Source organism: Pezoporus wallicus, unplaced genomic scaffold, assembly GCF_028554395.1.
Source record: "Pezoporus wallicus isolate ANWC-B61680 ecotype Strahan unplaced genomic scaffold, APGP_CSIRO_Pwel_v1 contig_2543, whole genome shotgun sequence".
In the NCBI taxonomy this organism is placed as follows: Eukaryota; Metazoa; Chordata; class Aves; order Psittaciformes; family Psittacidae; genus Pezoporus; species Pezoporus wallicus.
This window is the reverse complement of record NW_026638172.1, coordinates 1946675-1971343: the sequence shown is the minus strand read 5'-3', so window position 1 is coordinate 1971343 and position 24669 is coordinate 1946675. Positions and strand designations below refer to the sequence as shown.

At 42.7% G+C, this 24669-nt stretch overlaps 1 protein-coding gene and 1 long non-coding RNA gene across 4 annotated transcripts in view; one reads left to right on the top strand and one right to left on the bottom strand.

The window, feature by feature from the left end:
• ELF1 (E74 like ETS transcription factor 1) overlaps positions 1 to 24669 on the top strand; it is an 88208-nt gene that overhangs the window by 9279 nt on the left and 54260 nt on the right. The window contains exon 1 of one of the 3 annotated variants that reach the window (XM_057409694.1): positions 13264 to 13412. The exons of the other annotated variants lie outside the window; for them this stretch is intronic. The gene's annotated coding sequence lies outside the window, so the exon portion shown is untranslated. Of the gene's footprint in view, positions 1 to 13263; positions 13413 to 24669 lie in introns of those variants that run through there. 3 annotated transcript variants of the gene reach the window in all.
• LOC130599334 (uncharacterized) lies at positions 1334 to 12831 on the bottom strand. Its single transcript, XR_008972210.1, has 3 exons — positions 12616 to 12831; positions 3205 to 3425; positions 1334 to 1470 (listed from the first exon to the last, which is right to left on the bottom strand). It is a non-coding gene; the product is annotated as an uncharacterized LOC130599334 (long non-coding RNA).

Sequence of the window (24669 nt, the reverse complement as noted above, 5' to 3'; positions counted from 1 at the left end):
TTCATATCCTTGTGATGAGATTTACTGATATCTCTTTATCATTGTTACACACTTTTGGGAGTGAAGGAGGTGATTGTTTCATTATGGACCTCATCTGAGGCAAATTATTGCAAATACATTACGAAAGTCTGGTCTACCTACTCGCTGTACCCCTGGGTGTAATTTCTGGGGCAGTCTCTAAAGCAGAGGTCAGACAGCTGAACACATTTTAAGGATGTTGTTTGCTTGGGAAGTATAGGTCTGTTTTCTGTGAGAAAACCAATACATTAAGTTTTGTAGATGTTGTATTTATTCCATTTGAAATAAAAAGCTGCAGCAGAAATGGGAGTTTGTAGTCTCTGTTTTATCATTGCAGTGTGGCTAGCTGTTGGAAGGTCAAGTCATACCTAAGGTTGTTACTATATGAACTCCCTCGCTGACTTTACTAGTTAGGTGGGTTGTTTCTCCTCTTTTGCCAAATCTGTGAGCCTTAGTGAAAGAAAACTCCTCATTTCATGTTTTCTTGTAGGAAAAAAAAAAAAGGTAGTTATAGAGAGAATTGCTTTTATTGGGGAAAGTTTGTGTTAAGAACTGTGTACTTCTTCATAGACTTTAAAACTCAGACTAGGTTCTAGGTGTTACATCTTTGCCTCAATAACTATTGAGAATACTACTTATTTTTCTGAAGTCTCTAATCCTCTAGAACACATGCAGTCTCCCTTTTCTTGTTTCAGATTGATGTCAAGACATGTAGTGATATTAGATACAGTTAGAGACTGTGTAGTTCAGATTTATGATGTGATGGAAACCATATCAAGCCTCCCTTTCTTTTTCTTTTTACTTTTTGGAGGTGGAGAAGGATCCATTACATACATGTTCATGTTTAACTTTTCATTCTGTATATTTTATTACCAGACTAAGCAGTAGCCTTACAGGTGTTTCAGTAGGCACAAGTATTTGTGCAGGTGCGGTTTAAGGGAGAAAATGCATAATACTGGTTCTTTTGTATAGCAGAATGACTGCCTTTTAGCAGAGGAAGCTATTCTAAATGGGAAGTATTAGGAAAACCACTGAATTTGGATACTGTATTAAAGAAATTTGAGAAGGTAGCTTTATGAACACTGTTACTGGTATTTTTTTGTTTGTGCTCCCTCTTTCTTATCTGTCAGATTGATCATGTCCTGTTAGTGAACTTGAAGACAAGTAGAAATAAAAATCCAAAGGGTGTTTTTTCATCATTCTGGGGAAAATCCTTTCTTGGGATTGTGGTTTTATCTTCCTAAAAAATTCATTACTTACACTTTCAGGTAGGCAGGAAAGGAGATGACAATTGTACGTGTATTTTAACCAAATGTGGTCAGAGCTTGGTGGCTGAAAAACAGATGTCTCCATGCTTTTGCTTTTTGGAGCCACTACAATCAAATTCTTCCATCTTTATTCCAAAATGTATCTTGAATGTTAGTTCATATGCCTGAAGAATAGGGAATAGAACTGGGAATGAAAGAAAATAAGATAGAACACATCAGGAAGGGAAGGAAATAAAAGAATGTTGAGTTGATCCAAAGTAGTTTTCTCCTCCTCACGGTAAGGATAAGAGCCAGGGAAACAAGATGCAGAAGAAACTGATAAAATTGCAATAGTTTAAATATATAAACTATATGGTATGTATATATAACATATATATACTATAGAATAACTGGGACCTAGATCAGCACTTACAGAAGAATGTTGAGTTGAATTCATTACCCATAGTGAAAAATTGAAATTTCTCTCACCCAGCTTAGTGTGTGTCTTTTTTTTTAGGTTATTTTTTCAAGAACAAAGTGGTAACTTTCACTAAATGTGAAGAAAATGGACTTGAATCTGCATGCTGCTTCTAAATAACATTGAAAAGCAAGCATCTGCAGTTACAGCTTGGATTTCTTTCTCCTCTTCTCCCAAACACTGTGTTGGCATGATGTAGTTTTGAGGAGATAAAAAGCATTAAGTGTGGACAAGCAGTTTTTTTACCTAATTAATGATTGGATTTTCTAAGTGAGCTGTAACCAGCAGTGAAGCACCAGAGCTTTCCCAGTTGGGCATAACCATGAGCTCAACCTCATGTTAATAAAAGTCATTCCCTTTTATTAAGACTTGTGTGGTTACACCAGTAATAATATTCTTCAAGATGGAAGACTGATGCCCAAAGGGGTGAGAGCCTGGTTATAATTTTCTTTAGCTAAGTAGAACTGGGAAGGAGAAGACCATATTTTCACACCTTATATTATACCACCACCCCCATTTTTAGGAATACGGAAGTGTGGAAGAAAACAATCCCCGAGCCAACACAACTACTCAATGAACATGAGCATGAAAATGGACATGAGCCAGCAATGTGTGCTTGCAGCCCAGAAAGCCAACTGTATCCTGGGCTGCATCAAAAGGAGCGTGACCAGCAGGTCGAAGGAGGTGATCCTGCCCATCTACTCTGCTCTCGTGAGAGCTCACTTGGAGTATTGTGTGCAGTTCTGGTGTCCTCAACATAAAAGGACATGGAACTGTTGGAACAAGTCCAGAGGAGGGCCATGAGGATGATCAGGGGACTGGAGCACCTCCCATATGAAGACAGGCTGAGAAAGTTGGGGCTGTTCAGCCTGGAGAAGAGAAGGCTGCGTGGAGACCTCATAGCAGCCTTCCAGTATCTGAAGGGGGCCTATAGGGATGCTGGGGAGGGACTCTTCGTTGGGGACTGTAGTGACAGGACAAGAGGTGACAGTTTAAAACTTAAACAGGGGAAGTTTAGATTGGATATAAGGAAGAAGTTTTTTACTGTTAGGTTGGTGAGGCACTGAATGGGTTGCCCAGGGAGGTTGTGAGTGCTCCATCCCTGGCAGTGTTCAAAGCCAGGTTGGACGAAGCCTTGGGTGAGATGGTTTAGTGTGAGGTGTCTCTGGCCATGGAAGGGGGCTTGGAACTAGATGATCTTAAGGTCCTTTCCACCTCTAACTATTCTATGATTCTGTGGTTATATACTGTTTCCTCCATTCTTCTGTTTTGTCTTTGTAGAGTAAAAGGTCTTTGCTGTATTAACTTTGGCCTGCAGATCTTCAGCCTGCTCTTTTCTGCCTATAAACAGGAATTGTTCCCTGAGCATTTTAAGTCAAGAGCCAGGTTTCCTGTGAATTTGTACCCAAAGCATGATGCTTCCTTTTTCTGTCCCTATACTGTATCAAGCTGCTATTTCACCTCAAAAATGCAAATGTGCATCTCCTGATGATGCAGGTGGTATCTTTCCTGTTTGCTGCTTGGTGTTACTAGTTGGCATTTAACGGTACAAGTGAATTTTCCAACATGCTGTATAATTCTGTGGCATATTTTCTGCACCTCCAGATCCAACTTCTGCCAGGATGGTGCACAAATGATATACTTGTGTAGATTTGAAAATGTTCACTGAATAACATAATTTTCTGGAATGGAATGAATGGAAATTAGTATCATTTCAGAAAGTAAGTAAAGTACTTAGAATCACCTGGAACCACAACCTTCAAGTAGTTTACTTAGGGTCTTTTGAGGAAGCAGCAGCTACTGCATGCAATTAAGGATCAGCAATAAAGGAACTAAAGGGTGCTTGCTTAGGATAGAAGAGTTCATTTTCTCACTGAACAGAGAGTAGCAGTGAGTAGGCTGCTTCTAGCTTATGCAGAGCAGCAATGGCTCATATTGTAAAACCAACAGGCATGAGGATGTGAGCATTTAATAGGGGAAAAAAAAATAACAGGCATTTTCTTTACTCTTTCTCCTTCCTGGCTGAGTTCATTGACCACTGTCTGAAGAAAAGCTGTTTGAATTATTCTGGGTATAAAAATTAAATTAGTTTGATGTTGCTCTTCAGTAGTAGTTGATGTAAAGGAAGATTTCTGTGACCACAGTCACGAGTGGTATATATTTGTCTCATATGCAATGCTGGAAAATATTTCTAATATGTCTTGCTAAAAATGGGGAACATTAGAAGTAAAAGTTCAAGAAATGAAATTGGTTACAGAGAAACAATGGTTGAAACACTCTGAATTTAGGCTACTGTCCTAGAATGAGAGTGTTCTACCTTAAAATTCAGGTCTCTGACCCTTGATGGTAGAGAGAGCTGAAATCATTCCCATCTGACTAGTGGGATGTTTTCCAGAGCAGATACCTTTAAAGCTGATGGACCCTCAGTAAATGGAGGACAAAATGGGTTACAAGGTTAAACACGCATGCTAGAATGTTAAGCTTACAGCATTAGTCTGAAATATCAAACATAAATTTATAAGTAGTACTTTGAATGGAGCATTGAGAATACTAAATCATTATGACAGGTTACTTGGAGAATATTTGAGCTCCGTCCATTAAATAAATGACCTCTATAAGTGGAAAGCAGGAGAAGAATCACATACAAGAAACCATGTATGCCATAATGTCCTTTTATTCTCTTAGCCTCTGGTTCCAAATTTGTTTATACCACAGAATCAAGAAAGATAATTCCTGGGAGGCTTTCAGAAAACACATTATAGTAGCAGCAGCAATTCTCTCTGGAACTGACCCTGTAGGTGTGTGTGCAGTGGATATGTCCACCTGCCTTACCTTGTTTTTATGGGCAAGTGACAATAGTAGAGGTATTGGTTTGGTTTCTTGGTGTGACCCACAGGATTGTGATCTTGAAGATTTGCTGGTAGGATGGCTCATGTGGCTGAAGATGAGGCTGCTGCTTGTGCATCTTGAAATGGAGCTGAGAAATTAAAATGGTGTCCTTCCAGCAACCAGGTCACCCTCCCTGCAGCACCAAGCTCCCGGCACCCCTCCTTTTGCATCCTGCATTATTTACTTTTTTTTCTCTCTATGATTTATGTAGTCACCAGTTGGTTAATGTAGCATGTATTTGGATAGGTAAGCCTGCTACTTAAAGTATTGATTGTTTCCTGAACAAGCAAGGAACCAGGTGATGTTTCTCGCTAACTGTTCTTTAATAGTCAGTTCTCTATCTGGATGAGTTACGATGGAAAACTGATTCATTCACATTAGCTCACTTTTTTGCACAACTGATTTTTTTCTCTCCTGCCTCTCCAAGTTAGCACTATCATCTTTTCCCATTAATTGGGGCAGCTGGAAGAGCTGTAATAAACACACTTTCCCTTTCTTTGTGTTCACATCCTCAGCAGTGCAGAAATACCCTGTTGATTTCTCAAAAGAATGTAACATATTTGTGGAACTCTAGTTCAACATTTTTCCTAAAAGTGATGTTTTATCTGGATTTCCTTTAATTCCATACATTTGGTCTGCATCCCCCCAGGGAGTTGGCACAAGTGTGCGAGGTAGTCGAAGTGGCCTGCCTAGGGTGGCGGGATTGGAAGGAGAACAGGGATCGGAATAGAAGCAAAGAGCTTTTCATCTGAGTGGAGCAGAGGAGAGCCTTGCAGCAGCCACCCCAACATGCGTATATATATATATATATATATATTTATGAGATGCTCTTTGTTACTGTCTAAAGCACAAATGTGAATAAATAATTCTCTGGTGTTTCTTCAGGATTATCAACAATAATTTCCTGCTGCACAGTTGCCTCTCTGGGGCTACACGGTCTCTGCAGCCTAACTCTGCCCTCTAAAAAAGAATCAGTAAAGAAAGAAAAGCAGCTGCAGAAGTGCAGCTTTGGGCCCAGAACTGGCTACTAAGGGTGGTGCCTGGCTGTTCTCCCTCAGGAGAGGGCTTGATGGGGAACATTATGATCCCTCCCCTTATCCTCTCACTCTGTATAAAGGCCGAACAATAACAGGAATACTAACACTGCCCTGCTGTAACTTCTGTGCATATCTGTGTGCCTATCTCTGGCTGTACCGAATACTTTGTCTGTGATTAATGGCATTCCTTGCATAGAAACGTCTTCAAATCTCAGCCTCATTCTTGATTTAATTTTTTTATACTGATAAATACAGACATTATAAAAAGAAGTCCAGTGTGAGCACTGGGTATTTTTTCTTCTTCTCAGTGTTTATTATTCATGAATATGTTGCAACATCCAAAAATGCAATGGGTGACTCACAGAATGAGAAGAGGAAAAAGACAGCTTTTTAGGAGGATTCCTCAGCCGACTACAGAGTGTCCCAGTTAAGAAACCACTGTTAGACCATGTAAAACTCACCCAGTCCTTGCTTTTATGTCCTTTCTGCATGTATTTGAAACATAGTTGCACTTAGTATATATGTCTATTTATTCATTTGCCCGATATTTTATTTTTCTGTTTTATATTTACAAGGATTAGAACATTCTGACATCAAAACCAAACCAAAACCCACAGAAAAACATGTTTACAAATACTTCTGGATTTTATTTTGTGTGTGTGTGTGTAAGAAAAAGAGCAAAGGCTAAGTTTACCACTACTGGTGTAATAATGTCTCTAATAGTTTCAGACTGAGCTGCTATTCTTAAAAATTACCCTTGTAAGGGCTGTGCAGCACTGAAGGGAGTGTAATAGTGTGGGGGATCACACTGTGGTAGGGTGTCCAGTGCTGATCTACTTCAAGAATCAACATTGACTTTCTTTCTGGAAAGATTGTTTCTCATTCTTGGAAAACCCGAATTTTTCTTCATATGTATGGTTTTTAATTTTAGATATTAATTTCATTTCACACCTACTATCCCCTCAGCTTTGTGTCTTTGCTGCACAGTAACAGGAAACCCGTATTTGCTTAAAAAAACCACTTTGTTTTGAATGCAAATCCATAGAAATAGATGGGTGACCTAATACTTGTCTTTCAAAGCAGTTGCTCACCCAGGTGATCATTTCCTTTGTATCTTGCGTAAACTAACTGCAGTCTGTATAACCATGGATGATGTACAATCATATACAAGATATATAAAGTGCATTTTTAAACAGTTTTCAGGGCTGCTACACATTGTGTGAAAACTTGGGAAAAAACCATCATATTGCCGTGCCCTTGCTGGTTCTCTTGGGATATTCAGCAATCAGATGAGGTCATTTTGGCTTTGCTCATTGCAAATATGTTGTATTGAGGTGTTCTGTATATAAAACAGCATTGCCATTACAGTGTATAACTATACTTGGGCATTAATTAGAACCACACTGTCTTCTGCCTTGTTTCAGAAACTGTCTTTTCAAGCAGTAAGCTCTTATAGATGAGAAGAAATAATAAATCTAGAGTTACCCATTTGTTGGTATAAAATATATTTCTCTGCCCATTTACTTCCCATTAGTTGCCTTACTAGTTGTAGGGCCCATGCTGAAACGGGGTGTAGAGTGGTACTTAAAGGTGTAAGGGATGTTGGCCTTTTTGGATCAGTTTAATGACTGAATGAAGAACTGGGAAGTAGCAAATTATGAGTGAGCTGGGTTTCAGGATGCAGGAGCCTTAACTGTCTGTCTTAATGTGGTTAGTGATGACATTAGGTGAGGCACGATGACTTCTTTTGTCACTTGAGAAACCTGGGTAAAGTTGCATGTATTTTACAAATACTTGAAGATTACGGTTTAATTCTTTCTTTCTTGATTTTTTTTTGGGGGTTCTAAAACTCACTGAGAGAAGTATGTGCTATAAATTTGTTGTGTCTCTATTTTGCTTTCTGTGTGTGACTGCCTCAGAGCTGTAGGTGTAAGAGTGTGACTTCTGTCACACTTACTGGCAGGTGTATTTATAGGATGCTAAATGACTTTCAGAGCACTTTCCAAAACAAATGGACAAGTAGCATCCAGAGGGAGGGTGGAACAGTTAGTTCAGCTCTGGAAGCTGTGAGTTAAGCAGCGCCTCTGTCCTTTCTCTCTGCCTGTAGCATCCCACAAGTAACTGCCTTGAGTTTAGTTTTTTTCCCCTTCAGCTATTGTGCAATCATGTGAGTTTTAGAGTGGAAATTTACCTTAGAGCTGGCCCCCTCTAGTAGTTCATTGCCACCCACAGAGGGAGGTCCTGTGTCCTTTGCTGGCAGCTCTTCTCATCAGTCTGTCTGAGCTGATTCAGTAGCAGAGAGTGCTCCCCACCCTCCCCAGTCAGCTTTGTGCTGCAGTAATGTGATTAATGGGATCAGTGGAAGGTTTAACCTGAGCCATGGACCAGAACTGGTGCGAGGACAGGATGGGGAAAGAAAAATGTGGTTGGGATTGTAGAGAAGTGTCAGAAATAAGATGAAGCCCACTGCTTCTGGCTGAGTGGATTAGAGATTATGTTGTGTTAGAGCTGTATTTGCTACCTGGCTTTCTGCAGTTCTTTCCCTCAGAAGCTTGCTTCCCAGTAGAAGGGAGGATATAACCACATTTTAAACCATTCTCAGAAGTACTAAGAATCATTACTTCTCAGCAGAGGCAAACCCATAACAAAAGGAGGAAGGAAGGGACTTAGAAGAGTGAGGAAAAGTGACTATATAAGTAGATATTCCTAGCGGCTTGTCATATCTGGGATGTGACCTAGGAATACCTTAGAAGTGATCCAAGAGAAGTTTGTGCAGGGCTGTACAAGGTCAGGGGTTTGGAACTGTGTGGGATGTTGCTGTTCTACTGGCAAAGGCAGCCCCCTTGCCAAATCTGCCTTCACTAGGAAACACTGGAGGCAAACTTGGGAGTGTAAAATGGATGAGGTTAAAGCTGCCTGGTGCTCAGTTGTGATGCATTTCATTTCCAACACCTGTCTCACTCCTTCTCTTCTCCTAGCAAGGCATAATTTCTGAAGGCTTGGGAGACCACAGGCTTGTGAAAGACTCTCTTGTGTATTTTGAAAGAAGACATTACTAACTGAAGGATTCCAGTTAAACGCAGGACAGTCGGGATACCTTCCCTCCCAGCTTTTGAAAAGAACAGTGTCCTGCTCATATGTGCTTTGTTTACTACCACCTTTCCTTTCCTACAGTTCAGCTCAAGTTCAGAAGACCATCAAGGTGGAAAAGTAGAATGGTCTGAATTTGTGATTAAGTTGTAAAATAACATAGTTACAAGAACTTTCCTACATCTGAAGTCCTATAGCAGACACTTCCTTTGGAGATAGGAGTAAGTTTCCTTATAATCTCCTAATGCAATTTCTCAGTATGTAAATGTTTAGGTCATTATGCATCTGGCAGTGTTAGAAACCCACAGTAGTTTTGCTCTGTGTTTTATCACAGCAGGAAGTGCCAGTCCATGAATCCGAAGTACCAGGAGAGTAATGCCATGATAGAGATATATTGTATTAAACTGCTTTAGCAGTGCTAATACTGTTTCTTGTTGTTGTAGACCAAGGAAAAGGAAGATGCAGGAGTTTGGGTGCCAGCTCAAGACCTGAGTGAAGGCTGCGTTAAGTGCTGTTCTTCCAAACACATATGGTGGGATCTTGGGCATGTCCATTGCTCCGGAGTTATTCCCTGCCATGCTTATCAATGGGATTCCTTCCTGTAGGGGTGACTAAGATTAAATATGTTGCAAAGCATAAGATACTGTGATCCTACAAAACCAAATCGGAAACTAATTTTCTTAAATCAGGCTTTTTATCTGCACTTGAGCCAGAGTTTGGTGAGGCCCCAAGCCTCTGCGAGTAGACAGTGCGGGACTGGACTCTCAGCAGGGTGGTAGGATCTCCTCTTGAAATAGTAGAGGGGAGTTACAGCATCTCAAGCTGCTTTAAGAATGGCACTGCAGGGTTCTACGTAAATAGGGGCTTGCTAGGCTTCTCGTGTGGTGACCTTGTGTGTAATATAGCAGGAAAATAAAAACACAAAGAGCTTTTAAATCTAAAGTTTCTCCTCCCTTTCATCAAAATAGTATTTTCTCCTCCCCAACCCCCATCCAAAAGTGAAAGCTGAACAGTCAAAACCCTCCCTTTTGCCCTCTTTTCACGAGACTAAAATGTGTGTTTTTAAGTGGGGCAGCATTACCTCCAGAGCGCATCTCTTTGGTCTCTCTTCATAGAATCACAGAATCATTTAGTTTGGAAAAGACCTTTAAGATTATCAACTCAAACCGTTACCACAGGACTGTGAAGTCCGCCACTAAGCCTTGTCACCAAGGGCTTCATCTTCTTGGGTTTTGAACACTTTCAGGGCTGGTGATTCTACAGTTCCCTGGGAGGCCTGTGCTGATGCTTGATCACTCTTTTGGTGATGATTTTTTTCCTAATATCCAATCTAAACCTCCTCTGGTGCAGCTTGAGGCCATTACCTCTTGTCCTTGTTACTTGGGAGAAGAGACTAACTGCCACCTCACTACAACCTCCTTTCAGGTAACTGTAGAGTGATAAGGTCCCCCTGAGCCTTCTCTTCTCCAGACTAAACAACCCCAGCTCCCTCAGCCATTCCTCATAAAACTTGGGCCCTTCACCAGCTTTGTTGTGTCCTTGCATGACTTTGTAGCCTCATGCCATCCTTTGTTCTGGCAGGCTCCTGTGGACCCCTTCTTGTGCTTCCTGGGGAAGCATCCCATCCCATCCTATCCTATCCAATCCCACCCCACTCTTGTAGACCTGTAGCTTTAAAAGCAGGTTGAGAAGGAGGGACATCAATTACCAAACCAGGACATAAAGAGAGAATTGGTTCCCTCAGGGTCACACATGAGGCCAGCAGAGGTGGGAGCCACATCCAGGTGGTGTGCAGCCCACTTGGCTGCTCGGCTCCCCTTGGGATCTGAATAGGCATGTGTGTCTCTGGTGGCTGTGGCCAACAGCAACGTGGAAATTGTATTAGGCCTTATTTATTTATTTGTGCAGCCTTAACTTCCCCGCTGGCAGGTTCCACCTCTGCCGTGCTGTGTGGTTGCACAAATATTTGAGCTGGGAAGCAGGGGAGGGGAGAAGCTCCGTGCAAGGAATATGCCGCCAGGATGGAGTGGAGGGCTAAAGCTGTTTAAGTTGGCTCAAGTCGTGCTGTTGGTCAGTGTCTAGCTATGTCTTTTGGGCAAACGATGATCTAAGTTTCATAGAGATACTCATCCCAGCAGTGGGCAAGGTCACTTCTTCTTTAAGCCAAATTGTAATTAACAAGAAACCCAATACAGTTCCAGGGATGAAAATCCACCCACATCCTCTCTCCCTAAATATGTTTACATTTTACATATGCTTTTAAAAAAATACTGCTTCCAGATTTAGCTTAGAAACGGACAAATGTTTGCATAGCCTGTGCTCATACATCACTACCTAATGATTTTTTGATTGAGTTCATTGCCTGGGTAAGACTTCGGTTTTTTCCCCTGTAAAACATAACTATTAGACTTTTTTAATAATGAAAATGGCATTGTCCCTGTGCCAATGTCACAGTTTCCTTGTAACTGCTGGGCACCTGGGTCAGATTTCTCCTCTCCATGCCCCATGATTTCTAAAGGGTTTTACAGCACAATAAACAAATACTTTTAGATGTAAGATTGGATTAGAATGTAGTTGTTGGAGGGAGGGGAAAACACATCTGTTGCGAGAGGTGGAAAATACATAGACTAAAATAACACTGCAGTGTTTCCTCCATGTGGTCTTTTTTCAGCTGAGAAATACAAATGAAGACATATTTTGAGAGAGCACTGTGGCAAAGCTAAAGCTACTTTAGTAGTGATTTAACTGATAGGTTTTTACTCAGTAAGTCTTAAAAAACTGCTGCAGCTGCTTTTTTTTTCTCCAGAACTTCTGCTAAAGCTGGCAGGCTGCAAGGTGACATGATAAAATCATAGAATCACAGAATGGTTTGGGTTGAAGGGTCATTAAGTATCATCTGGTTCCCTGCCATGAGCAGAGACACCTTCCACTAGACCAGGTTGCTCCAAGCCCCATCCAGCCTGGCCTTGAACACTGCCAGGGATGGGGCAGCCACAGCTTCTCTGGGCAACCTGTGCCAGTGCCTCACCACCCTCACAGGGAAGAATTTCTTCCTAGTATCTCATCTAAATCTACCCTCTTTCAGTTTAAAGCCATTCCCCCTTGTCCTGTCTCTACATGCCCTTGTAAAAAGTCCCTCTCCAGATTTCTTGTAGGCCCCCTTTAGGTACAGAAAGCTGTGCAAGGATCTTGTGGAGCCTTCTCGAACAAGCCCAGCTCTCAGCTTATCTCCATAGGAGAGGTGCTCCAGCCCTCTGAGCATTTCCTTGCTCAAGGTGGAACTCTCTCAAGCAGGTTCATATCTGTCTTGTAATATAAATACATCTAATAAAATAATACCTGGATAACTGCTCTTTAAACAATAAACTGGGAGCCAGTTTTGCCTCTGAGTGCCTTGCAGGTGTCAACAGGGACTGAATTACTTAGAAGTAAAACCAAAATTTTCTTCTTGGTTGTTAAACTTAAGCAGTAGTTGGAGGTACTGATGTCTGTAAACCAGTGAGTTTTGCTCAGCGAACTCCTGTTCAATTATTACTGGGAAGGTTAATGACAGCTGCCCTTAATCATATTTGGAATGATTTCAATGTGTTGGCTGGAAGTAGCTTCAGGTTTTTACTCACATCTTTCCTGCCCATTGCAACATCTCTGCTGCTTTCTTTCCATTGCTGCCTCTCAGCTCCTTGCCCTGCAGTTGTACCTTGCCAGCATGGGCTCAGGTCTTTGTGGCCTGCCTTTCCTTGTGGCCAGCGTGTGCTGTGGACTCTGTCCTTCGGGAAATTCACAGAAAACGAATGGGTGTACCAGCCTGCACGCAGAGCCTGTGCTTCCTTCCCACCAAACCCAGGTCGCTCCTCACCTTCTGCGCCGTGTTTTCCGAGGTTAAGTTCCTGTCAGGCCTTGTGGTGTGCCCAAGGAGTTCGTGGAGCCCATTTGAAGCAGTCACATTGCCTTTGTCTGTGCGCTGGGTGGCTTTCAGTGTCTTCTTTATTAGGCACCAAGGTTCGTTTAAAGAACTTAAGAAGCATTCTGGAAATTTACTGGAAATTAACTGGGGATCCTCGAGCAACCTGTTGGGTGTGTGCCAGTGCTTCACTGAACCCTGCACATTAACCAAATTTTCCTGACCGATTTGGGCCCTCCTAAGTTTCGCTTTCTCCTGGCGTTAACCAGTTTAGCAGGGTGGCACTGGCAGAAAATTCTACATGTTCCACAGAGACGCGCTTGTTTGTTACTTGTGAGGAGTGGGGCAGGATGTCACCTGAGGGCTCTACGCGAGGTGTGGGCGCTCAGAGGCGGGCTGCCGCAGCGGCCGGGCCGACGGAGCCGATGCCGTGAGCCCACCGCCGGTGTAAGCTGTGAGGGGAACCTCGCAGGGCAGCGGCCCGCACACGACGGGTGGTGAAGCGGGGCCGCCGCGTGTCCCCTCAGCACAGCCCGAGGCGGGAGCGGGGCCGCCGCCACCTGCGGGCCGGGCCCGGGGGAGCGCTGGTCGCCGCCCGGGGCGTGTCGTGCCGAGCCGCGCCGAGCTGCCCGGCCCCGCGGTGACTCACCGGCCGGGGCCCGGGCACCACTTCCCCCCCTCGGCAGGAGCCATTTTAACTGCACGAAACTGCGGGGAGGCCGGGGCGGCGGCGCAGGCCCCGCGGTGAGGTGGTACGTGCTCCGGGGGACAGAAGGGCGACGGGCGGGCGGATGGGGGATGCTGCTTCATGGGGCTGCTGGCCTCCGCCACCTCTGCGTGCTGCCCGCGCCTGGAGCGGCTCTCCTCGGCTGTCTGGGGAGGGCTGGAGGGGGAAAGGGAACTTCTGGTAAAGTGCAGCACCAGGGCGCGCTGGGCAAAAACTAATACAAACTGAGCCGCGAGTTAACAGCGATGTGTGGAGCGGGAGCGCCCTGAGTGCCCGTGTGTCGGCCCGGGCAAAGGGCGCTGTGTGTACAGCGTCTATGTGTTACAGCTGAGTTCGCTGTGTTTTACAGTTGCGTCGCCTTCGAAGCTGTGGCGGTGTCAGGCAGGCTGCTGAGCGGACCCCTTGGGCAACCCAGTCTATACATTAGGCCGAGTCTATTCTGTAACTACATTTACCTGGACCCTGTTAGCATGTAGGCATGCGAATTGGACAAAGTGTTAATAATGAGCGCTGCCGCTCTGAGCACCTTTGCACCAGCGTTTGCCCACTGTGGTCCGGAGCGACGTTAAAATGGCAGGTTTGTTGTTTCGAAGTTGGGTCGCTCTCTACGCCTGCAGCCTTATTGGGGTTCCAGGCTTTCTCAGTGGTGTCGTTCTGAAATAGAGGGAGTTAAACGGCACAAAAAAAAAAAAAAATGGGGCAGGTGCTCACCGTTTCCTTGAAATGATTGTGAAACAGTGGTCATGGGCATGGCGTGCATGGCAGAGGGACAGACCAATTATAAAATGGGCTTAGTGGTAGGTGTAATGGGAGAAGATGATCCTGGAGGTAATTGCGGTGTGTCAGATTGCTTTTTAAACTTCCAGTGGATGAAAAGCCACCTTGATTCTCCTAATTATGAACTTCTGAACTCTAGCACAGTATTTTGGAAAAGAATGAATATTTCTGCCTTGTTTATAGTTGAACAGAAATGCAGGCTACTATCATTAGAACTTTTGTCTGAGTATGTAACTTTGGATCCTTTATTTCAGTCTTCCAGTTGAGAAATAAAGTTGAATATCTTCTTGCTGAAAATGAAAGGTCAGGGAGTTCGAAGTGTTGCACACAGGGCAATAGTTTCCAGTTTCTATTGCTGTATGGAGCCTATATCTGAGAAGTACAATGGAGTCTTGCTTAAAACTATGATCGGTGACAGGGAAAGGAGAGCGGGAGGCAACCATTAAGTGAGTGGTCATGTTCTGGGTCAGGCCATCTCCTGTCTTCAGCCCTTCCAGTGTTCACCCTTATCTTCCTTCTGCATTGTACAGTACGTTGTGTGCTTTTACCATATTTTGATTTTGTGATTTGCCTTTTTTCTTTCTAAAAGCCACAGTTTTTGGGAGATTTGTTTGGTGCATTGTTCCGTGTTGAAAAATCCACAGGCAAAATGATAAAAATACAGAGGAAACACTCAGAAAAAAACCCACCCACCATTAAAGAAGAAAAAAAAAAACCCAGTTTGAGTTAATGATTGAAGTTTTTTTATTGAAAAATCCTGTAATATATTTGCATCTTCTTTTTTTTTTATCATGAGTTTTATTTTCAGATCACAGGGCTGTGGCAACAGCTGTGTTTGCAACTGACAGAGTGCGAGCCTCCCTTCCCTTCCCTCTCCTCTCCTTCTTTCTGCTGGGCCCTGTTAAGACATCCAGCCTTAAAAGCTGTAGTTATCCTAAGTCGGCTTCCAGGCTGCAGCTGCTTATCTGGGGTAGAACACTTTTTGTGTGCTAAAGGGTAAGTAGCTGCTGCTGCTTTCTCTTGAGCAGGGCTTCTCGGGGGAGCAGTTCCTCTTTGAAGGCAAAGCTGCCGTATTCAGGCTCTCGTGCTGCTGCACAAGGTCTATGCCAGGGCTACAAAAGCATCTGGGTGCACCGGTGGAGCTAGGAAAAAATGATTTGAAAGTCCTCCAAGCCTGACAGATGACAGCTTGGACAGATCCTCTAGAAGGCAGGGAAGTGGATTAGAAGGTACAGAGAAATGGCGTTTGTTTTTGTTGATTTTTATAGGCAAAGCCTGTGTTTGTCTCAAAAAAAAAAAACAACAAAAAAAACCCAAACATTTTCTCCCCCTCGCCCCCAGCAAGGATCTTTCAGTTTGGATCGAGTTTGTGGTTGTTGAGAGATGAGCCATGGGAGTGGTATCATTAGATGCCAGTTAGCTTGAACATTATTTCCAGACCCATGCTTTTACAAGAAGTGCTTGTTTTCTAATGTGCTCTTTTTTTTTTTTTTTAAGTCTGTTGAACATTAGAATTTCCAAGTCCATGGTCTTGGCACTCAAATGAGAAGAAAAAAAAAACAACCCAAGAAGTAAATGTCCAGATTTGAAGAATGTTGTTGGCCTGGTATAGCCTGATGTTTCAGTATTGCTGCGAGGTCATACTTCAGTAGCATGTGTTACTCCTCAGATACTCCTGCATATGAAAAGAACACCACCACGAGGTGGATGTGCATACCCTTTTCAGCACAGCTGTATTCAAGGGAAGGGATACAGTAGGGCTGTGTCAGGTGAGCTGATAGAATGGATGTTGTAAGGAAAACGTCGGATTTCCCTGCGTATTGGAAGGGCAGCTTTGACCTCCAGAACAACTTTCACTTCTTGCAAGTGTTAGCAGAAGTTTCTCGGCTTTCTCTGGCAGATTTTGTTGTTTTCACTGACAGTTTTGGTAACTCGCTGGAGTTGTGTTGGGTGTGCGAGGAGCAGCAAGATCTTTCCCCCACCGGGGGTGATTCAGCACAGGAGTGGCAGGAGGTGGAGTTCACATTTCCAGCCTTGGTTACGATCTGCTCTATAAAAGCTGAAACTCTGCTACCATAGGCCAGTGATTTGTTGTGCTTACTGTTTTAATGCCACTGATGTGCTTTAGAGATTATTTGCTTCCTTAAATCTGACTTAAGTGTTGTTTCATTAAATCTTACTTAAATGTTCCTTCACAGATAAAGTAGTTGCTGGAGACTACGCATGGTGAAATTTTGGAGTCTTTTGCTTATCAAAAGTCCGCAGCAGCTACTGGAAAGGCTCTAGACATTCTCACTCTAATCTGTGTAGAGGTAAAAACAATTTATTCTTCAGTATGGGCCTGTCCTGCAGCAAAGATTCCCACTGTGTCAGCCTTTGTGCTAAAAGGATCCCATTAGATAGGGACTGAAGTTTATGCATTCCTACCTTGATGTGCTTTAGGCCTTAACTACCTACCAGCTATCTTTAGTGATGAATCGGTTGGCTAAAGCTCAGGTCTTTTATTTGTCTTTAAAGAGATCCCTCATCTTGGGTCACATGTGACTTTGTACTAGGTTCAGGTTTGAATGTGAAAATTATAGCCTCCAGTTTCTTAAACTTGCATGTGAAAATCACTTTGTTCTGTACCAGGGGAAAAATATTACAGTTAAGATAGTCTGCTACGAATTCAAATACTAGCTATATAGGTTGGGAACTGTGGGAAAGGGTTGTTTTCTAGATGGATTGAATGTCAGTGTCTGCTTCTATAATTAGGCATTTTAGTCTATTTCTAGAACACCCTGTATTTAACTCATCACCAACATTTCTGTGTGAATATATGGAATATATCTTTCGTGTTGAGGGGGTTGTTTTGTACTTGTTGAAGTGTTACCGGTGGTGCACTAATGGTCTCATCGCTTCACTTGAGAGCATCTTCTGCATTTGCTTCGCTCGCCGCCTTGTGTTGTAGTGGTTTGACTGCTTCAGTGGGCTTGATATAAATGTCATCCCACACGAGACTGTCAGAACTGAAAGAAAAGGGTGGGCTTAGTTGATTCAAATTATTGTCTGCCATTGGGAGATAAAATATGTCAATGTATATTGGGGCTGATATACTGTTTGTCATGCTGTGTGTTCCTCTAGAGTCACTTGTGTTTTTCATGGGATCTTCTGACAGGTTTAATAAAGCTGACAGATTAGGAGAAATCTACCTTGCTTTTATGAGCTTTGTGTCAAGTCACTTCTGCTGTTCTTCAGTTCCTGGCCATCTCAGTGTTTGTTCAGTTTTATATTGCAGCTAGGGAAAGAAGCAGCAAAATGCGATTGTGAAACTACGGCTTGTAATACCCAGGGCTGACTGCTGACAGAAAATTAATGTTTAACATGCCGTTCCAACCAGCCTCAATTTCAAGTTAAAAGCAAGTTGACAAGAACACTGCTAGTTTTCGCCTTTTTGTGCGTGCTGCTTGTGCTGCATTAGATAATTTTGGAGCTAACAAGAATAGTTTCCCAAGGATGTGATAGCGTGGTTTGTTTTTAGTGGAGGCTGTCCTTCCGACCAGATGACCCTCTCTAGAAAGAGCTTTCATGAAAACTGTATCTTGAAGGCACCAGGGCTTGCACAGTGTCTGCTGAAGGCACAGTTTAGCCTAACATTGTCCTTGGAGGTGGTGGTTATCCACTGCCATTCTTTGGTATGTTTGCTGGCTTGTGCTGTTATTTTCCCTCCCTTTGCAGAGCCTCTGTAAACTACTTACTCTCTGTAGCTGTTCAAGCTTTGTCACAGTGAAGAAAATAGTTATGAAGCTTGCATGCTATGGAGTGCAAAGGGTGGCAAACGTGCACTAATGGCAAGAATTTACTACCCTGTGTCCCAGGGCCTCTGAAACAGCTCCTCAAGAGCTCTGTGAGCCCAGTGAGAGAGGCTCCAGGAGCCCTTGGTGGGGAGCTGCTGCAAGGCTGCCATCCTGTTGTGTTTTGTGTTTTCAAAAAACCCAGCCAAGTTCTCTTTATTTCAAAAAGAGAAAAGAAGGAACTGTAGAGAGGAAGTGCCTGTTTGGGGCTTTTTTTCTTTACTAAAGTGGTTTAGGCATATGAATGAAAATAAAACTTTATGTGTTGAGAAACAATCTCAAGTTTGACTGCTAGGTATGGCTTTGGGTGTTGTACTGGCCCTTTTCTGTTCCAAAAGAAGCGTGTTTCTTTAAACACCAACTAAAAGCACCAATGAAATAAGTTGCTTTTGAAGCAACTAAGTGAATACAATTTTACTTTGATGGGGTCATAATATAGAAAGCCATTAATTTAGACCATTTGAAAGTGGGCTGTGGAAGCATTTGCTGAGAAGAAAACCAGGAAGAAAACTTCTGCTAGTAGAATATTTGTGCACTAGTAGAATATATGTACACTTCTAAAGGACATATGTCTGATTAACATATGCTTGATGTAAGACAACATTCTACCAGTTGTTTCTACAAAAAAACTGATTGTCTTTTAATAGAGTCCTTCAAATGAGTTGTACTGAGTGTTTTTTCAGTGGTAATGGACTAGAAATAATTCTCAACAGTAAGAAATGTCAGAAAACTTTTGCCATCGATAAGAGCTCAGTCTTGCACATGCTTTGTTTAAAAATGATAGAGGTATTTACAGCAAAGGTTCAACACTTTTTGAAGCCATGTAGTCAGAAAAGGTGCATTTTGTGTCTGTGTTCTGGTGTTCATGGTGTTTGAAGCTTCTCTGACAGGTGCCCTGCCTTCAGGTGAATTTAGGAAGCATTTTGTTAATTTGTACTTCCAGGCTTTGTAAACACAAGAGCTATGATGACATTTTATTGATAGACTGTGATTTAAAATGTGTGCATTTGAGGGGAGAGATGGTAGCAGTTATTAATTGCAAACAGATAGGTAAAACAATCACTGCACAATCAAATCGTTTATGCTGCACATCAAATAGTTTACGTGCTGCACAGATGCAGCATGTCTGGGGAAAAAGTAATAATAAATCGATGGGAGGTTTTGTGGGTTCATTTTTGCTGTCTTACATGAGGATTTCTAGATCAAAGAAATACTGTGTGGAGAAAGCAGCTTGCTTTCTGACGGAGATTGCCTCAGGAGAACATGTTACACACTATCTGTTGTGAACAAGCTTGGTTGGATGGGAGAACGATGCTGCTGCCTCGATGCTGTTGCCAGTATCCTCACACACTGTGTGCTTACCAAGCTTACGTGGACACTGAAGGTGGTTCAACCTCCCCCCAGCTGCTTATTTTCATTCCCAGGTGAAGGTTGGGTCTGTAACCACCCCAGTCACTTGGCAGCACCTCCCATTAAACCCATGCTCTGGCAGTGGTTTACTTGGATATGTCCTGAAGCACAGAAGGGAGGTTTGGACCAAGCAAGTTTTCTCAGAACTGTCCTGGAGGTGATGGGTTGTAGATCCTTAAACGGTTCATTTAGCACCTGCCCAGGCCCTGAGCCTGCTCTTAGGTACTTGACTCAACAGTAAGCTGCACTAGTTGAGCTAAAGTTACAATTTAAACTCTAGTCATATGTTTTCATGAGCATTCAGATTTGTGCCATGTTATAGAATCACAGAGTCACAGAATGATTTGGGTTAGAAGGGACCTTAAAGCTCATCCAGTTCAGACCCACCTGCCCCAGACAGGGATACCTTTCAATAGACCAGGTTACTCAAGCCCCATTCAACCTGGCCTTGAACACTGCCAGGGATGGGGCACCCACAGCTTCTCTGCAGTTTAATTTAAAATGTACCCTTAGTGAAAGTTAGAGGTTAGCATGACCATTCCTGGATGTTTCCATGGCAGGAGCACTCATCCAGCTATCTCAGTGTTGCTCGTGCGACTCCACCCTCATTTTTCCTCACTAACAGTTTTTTTCTAGCGCCTTACTGCCATTCCCTCCCATCCACAGACTGAACTGTTTATGTGAGCAACCCCTTGTCTGATTCAGCCAAGACGAGCCAACCTGGCAACTCAGGTGTCCATGCCAGGGGAAGTCACAGGGCTGGTTGTCTGAACCAGGTTAGGCATTGATTTCAGAGTGATGGGAGCTGTGGAGTTTTTGAAAGCTGGGGTTGAGAAATAAGGGGAGGACAAAGTGACACAATTGTCCTTGGAAAGGAGGACCAGTTTCCATGGCCAAAGCTTCAATGAAGTAATAATTAAGAGTTAGCTCTCTCAAAGTCTTGTTTTCCAAACAGGCCGTCTGAACACCACAGCTAGATACTTCTGATTGAGAGGAACGGCGTATTAACTAGTAAATTTGGATTTGCCTAAAATTATGTAGAGGCATAAGTATTAATAATATAAAATGGGAGAAAAAGGTATTTGCTTGTTATTTGGGGAATAAGTACAAATAAAAGCTTTTGGTGGAGGGAGAAACTTTTTGCTTCTGGAGAAGGGGAATGAAACACAGGAGTGAAAACCTGACCACCACATCTGTTTGAAGGAATGTTAATTTCTTGCTTTGTTTAAAAATATTCTGGTTATTCCTGCCTGCTAAATCAGGTTATTGAAATGAAACGATGACCTTTGCTCTGAGCCTGAGACAATACAGGAGGAAAGGAGGTGTTTGGGAAGATTAAACCTCTTACCTCAGCTAGAAAATGTTCAGATAGAGCTGAAGCTCTGAGTATGCCGTATTCTTGCTGAGTCTAAAAATGTAAGAATGAGGAAGAGTTTTCAAAGTTGAGTATGGTCAGTTGCCGAGAGCAATGCCGTGATAAATTATTAACTCATTGCACTGTACTGCCTTGAAGTGCAAACAGAATAGCTGGTTATTGTGCTCCACTTAGTAAGTCAACACTGTAAAAAATTCCTTGGTTATCTGGAAAATGTCTTCTTTGGGGTGTTTATTAAAAGGACACTGTGGGTTTAAAAAATCACGTTCCCCTCTGGTTAAAACAGATAGAAATCTCTGCAGGCAGTTTCTTTCATGCTGTCCAGGGAGCTTCGTCAGTGGGTGTCCATCAGCTTGATTTCACTTTTGCTTCTCTCTCTATATGGAGCTTCAGTGTGATCCCTCCTGCCCCACCTAAACACACCCGTAGCGGAACAGTTAGGTTGCTAGTTACAGGGACATGAGGCAAGTTGACTGTAGTTGTTGTGCCGGAAAAGCAATTCTGTGAGGAGCACTCCTCCCTGTTCTCTATAGCGCTGTCAGAAACAGAAATGATGTTTGGGGCATGGTACTTGCTAATGCCACCCAGCAGCAGCTTCAAGGAAGAACTGAGGCATCCTGATTTTTGTTTTGCTGTTATAAATACAAATACCACAACATTTACCTTTCTTTTTTTTTTTTTTTTAATACACACAGCCTGAAAACTGAGATGATCTTAAACAAAATCAGTTGTAAAGGAATACCCCCACCCTTATTCCAGTCCTATGCTGCTGTTACATTAAATTTCTGGCTAATTTAATAGTATATGATCAAGATAATAAAGATGTTTATGTTTGTAAATACAGCTTTTTTGATGTTATGCTTAGCATTAGCACACTAGTAACACACCATGAAAATAAATGCATATGAGAATCTTGAAACGCTTGCTGTAATACAATCTGTAGTTCATTAGCAGGACACAGATGAACTTTCAGGGTTAAAAAGAATATCCAGCTTGAGAGTAAACTATTTCTGGATCAGTGTCAGCATCTGCCACCCCAGTTTTCTTAGGAAAACATTGAATCCTGCCAGTACATGTTGCAAGTTATGACCAGAGTGACTTAAGAGGCAAATCTACAGAATGCTGTTGGCTATGTAGTATTGTTGCAGTCTGAGATGGAAAATAAATGGTTGGTGGGGTTTGGGTTGGGTTTTTTTTTCAGCTCTTTTCTAAGCCCTTTTGCCAGTCCTGCAAAATTTAGTAAGGTTCAGCTCATGCTTCAAGGCTTTTTTGTTCAGAAAGGCTTTTGAGCAACCATTAATTTGTATTTTTTTTAATTTGTTGGCTGTTTGGGATTACTGGAGTATTTGTCAAGGGTAGGATTTGCGTCTGCAGTGGAGGTCAGAAATGCTGCAGAAGGGGGCTTCTGCTACAAGTTCTTCCACCGGCTTTCTCTTAATGTCTGGTGCATCCTCGTTCAGAGGTTTCATTCTGCCTTGCATGGCATGAAAGGGTGAAGTACCTGGTGACATAGAGGGATGTAGTCTCGTCTTGTGAAGCCCTGGACAGCTGTGGTTGTCTGGCATAACCAGATGGTCACAGTGCTCAGATGGGAGCATGAGAAAGCTGAGGATAAAGTGTGCTCTGTTGGAGGACTATAGTTACAGACTAGGTTTCTTGTTAGAAACCTGGAGAATTTTGAGCCTGGTCATTTTCAGGAAGTTGCAGGTTTGGAGGTTGCTGCTCTACCATCAGTACCAATCACCATGGAAAGGCATTTTTATTCCCAGCTCTTCTGGGGTGGGGATGGAGAGCACCGTAGGATGGAGCACATGTTAGGTAGAGAGCCCCGGTTCCATAAAGGATAAAATGTGCCAGAATCTCCATGAAGTCCAATTAAGACTTTTTTACTGCTTTTAATCTTATACAGAAAATGCTCCTAGACTGTAGCAGTAGATGGTAGTATTAAGTCTGTTAGAGATCTACCAGTTATTGTATTTCCCAGCTTAATTACACCAGTAATATGTCTTCTGTTGCTTTAGTTGTAACCCTGCAGAAACAGCTCAAAATTGGTTTTCCTCAGCTTTATACCACCAGTTGGCCATTGGTGGAGGAAGGATATGAGGTCATCTTAATAATTTCTCATCCTACCTGGAAGTAATAGTTTTAGATTGGCTAAGGAGAAAGTTTTCTGACAGGTGACACTATAGGGTAATCGAAGATTGATCAGAAGACTAGTTGGAGAGGGGCTAAGTAAAGCACATTGGTTCACATATAGGTAGAAATTACAGATGTGCTGGAGTTTCTGCTTTTCACTGAAATTTTGCTTTGTCTAGCAGTTGGTTCTTTGCTTGCTTAAGTTGTATTAACTCTTGTGCTTATTTTGTTAGTACAAAATGTGACTTCAGCATTTCAGTTTTGTGGTAGACTAACGGGTGTTACTCTAGGTATTAGTGTTAGAAAAGCCCCTTACATCATCTAACCTCTCACTTTTTCCAGAGCAGGGTGGTCCCATTATGTAAATGAGTAGTTGGCATATTTGGCACTGTGGTTTCTGCCACTGGTCGTGGTTCATAGAATCATAGATTTCGAAAGGGACCTTAAAGATTATTCAGTTCCAAACACCCTGCCATGAGCATGGACACCTTCCACTAGACCAGGTTGCTCCAAGCCCTGTCCAGCCTGGCCTTGAACACTGTCAGGGATGGGGCAGCCACAGCTTCTCTGGGCAACCTGTGCCAGTGCCTCACCACCCTCACAGCGAAGAACTTCTTCCTCATGTCTAATCTAAATCTACCCTCTTTCATTTTAAAACTATTCTCCCTTGTCCTGTTCATATCTGAAGATTCTGCTTGTTTGCTTCTTCATCTGTTAAGTAACTTGATTTTTTTTGGTGGAGTACAGGCCTGTTTAAGGAAGGCTGGAGCTGGCTTGTGTGTTGTCCTGGGCCACGCAGGATAAGAACATACCACCAATGTTTTATACCCTGCTTTGATGGCCTTCTGGGGCCATGTCTCTGTATTCTTGATCTGCTTACATTTTATCCATTCAGCTGCTGCCTTTGTGTGCCTGGGCTTAATTTACTTAATTTCTTTCTGTGTTTTTTCAAAGGCGTCACAGAGTTTCTCCCCCTCACGGCAGGCCATGGCCTGCGCAGGAGGTTGCTCAGTGACAAGCACATCAGGGGGGATGTGGCTGTGCAGGCAGGAAACACTCCTCGCTGGGTCCTGGTATCTTCTGCTATGCTTCCTGTCAGTTAAACCACGAGCAGGGGAGCAGATGCACCCAGAGATGACAACTCTGCTGCCTGCCCTGGGCAGCCATTGTGTAACAAACTGTATTCTCACGAGCCTACTTGTGCCTGTGTGCTTTTGACATAGTTATCCATTCAAAGCCCTTGTTTAGACACCTGGGAGTAGAGACCGGAATTTAATTAGTTCAGCAGAAAGCAGTACTTGAACTCCTGAATCATGAACTGTGAAAGAGTAACCATAGAACTTACTCTAACACAGCGAGAGAGAGAGCTGAGGTCCAGTGTTTCTTTTTCCTCTGCTACCAATGTAGGAGTTCTTAAGTGCATATGAGAAATTAACAGGTTGGGTGTGAAGTCATGCAATTTCATGAATATATTTCTGGGCAGGAAATTGCCACATTACTTGACCCAGTGAGTTTTTATTGTAAGATGCTGTGATCTTGTTTTATTATTACTATTATTTTCTTCATTTTAGTCCACTTGTGGATCTGCATGTTTCTCAGACAGCTCTGGCTTATATAACTTAATGTATCTTAATGTTATATTAAGATATATTAATATCTTAAGATATTAATCTTAAGATATTAATAAACAACTTATATTTAATAAGCAACTTATATTACAAGTGCACAGAAAAAGCACATAAAATCTTGTA